The sequence below is a fragment of the Corvus brachyrhynchos genome, unplaced genomic scaffold, assembly GCF_000691975.1.
Source record: "Corvus brachyrhynchos isolate BGI_N302 unplaced genomic scaffold, ASM69197v1 scaffold340, whole genome shotgun sequence".
NCBI classification, from domain to species: domain Eukaryota; kingdom Metazoa; phylum Chordata; class Aves; order Passeriformes; family Corvidae; genus Corvus; species Corvus brachyrhynchos.
In genome coordinates, this window is record NW_008235987.1 from 360,978 (window position 1) to 361,953 (window position 976).

General features: G+C 66.2%; 1 protein-coding gene across 1 annotated transcript in view; it reads right to left on the reverse strand.

Annotated features, from left to right (window-relative positions):
- Nucleotides 1-976, reverse strand: part of SLC25A10 (solute carrier family 25 member 10) — a 6,865-nt gene that overhangs the window by 5,377 nt on the left and 512 nt on the right. The gene's annotated exons all lie outside the window — the stretch shown is intronic.

Consider the following 976-nt stretch of genomic DNA (forward strand, 5'->3'; position numbering starts at 1 on the left):
TGGACGAGCCAACGGGCCGACCCCTGGGGAGGCGGCATCCCCCTGCCAGGGCTGGCTCCTCTCCTGGGCCTATGCCTGGAACATCTTCCCCTCCCTCCATGCCATGGGGTGGGAAGGGGGTGTCTGTCCCAGCCTCACCCACAGGCATGGCCCCGGGAAGGGCAGGCCCTGTCCTGGGCTGGCTCTTCCCTCCCCACCCACAGCCTGCTCCACTGCCAGGCTCGTCGCCACTTGGCCAGCACACAAGGCTCTGGGCAGCGCTGGCACTTGCCCCATCCGTGGGTGCTGGCAGCACAGGGCTGCGCACGGCGTGCTTTGTGCGGGAGCAGGCATGCCAGGTCATCTGTGGCGCCTAGGTGACATCTTGGCCGGAGGGCTCAGAGCCCAGTGGGCCAGTGTCCAACACTGCCAGCCCCAGAGCCACTGCCATATCCAGGCAGGGCTGGGCAAGGCGCCCTCCACAGCTCCTAGAGCTGGCACCCCGAGCTCCCCAGATCCCTCACCCACACACCTGCCCATGCCCCTGGGCTGGGTCTTGTGACCCCTCAGCCCTGTCCCTGGGCCCAGGGCCATGTTCCTGCACAGCCACGAATCAGCTACTCAGAACTGACCCCCAGCAGCCGTTTCCCCAGACCTCTACAGCTGTTCTCCAGCTCCCTCCGTTGCTCTGGGACCCTCACAGCCATTCCCTATCCCTTCACAGCTGTTCCAGGACCCTCAGGCCTGCTTCCCAGAACCCCAGAGCAGCTCCCCATCCCCTCAAAGTGGCTCCAGGACCCTCACAGCCACTCCCTCCCCTCCTCAGGCAGCCGTTCCCCAGTGCCTCAGAGCCAGTCCTTCAGCTACTCCGGGATCCTCAGAGCAGCTCCTCATCCCCTCGCAGCCATCCCGGGATCCTCACAGTCACTCCCAGTTCCCCCCGGCCCATTCACCATCCCCTCAAAGCTGCTCTGGGACCCCCCCAGCTGCTCTCCTC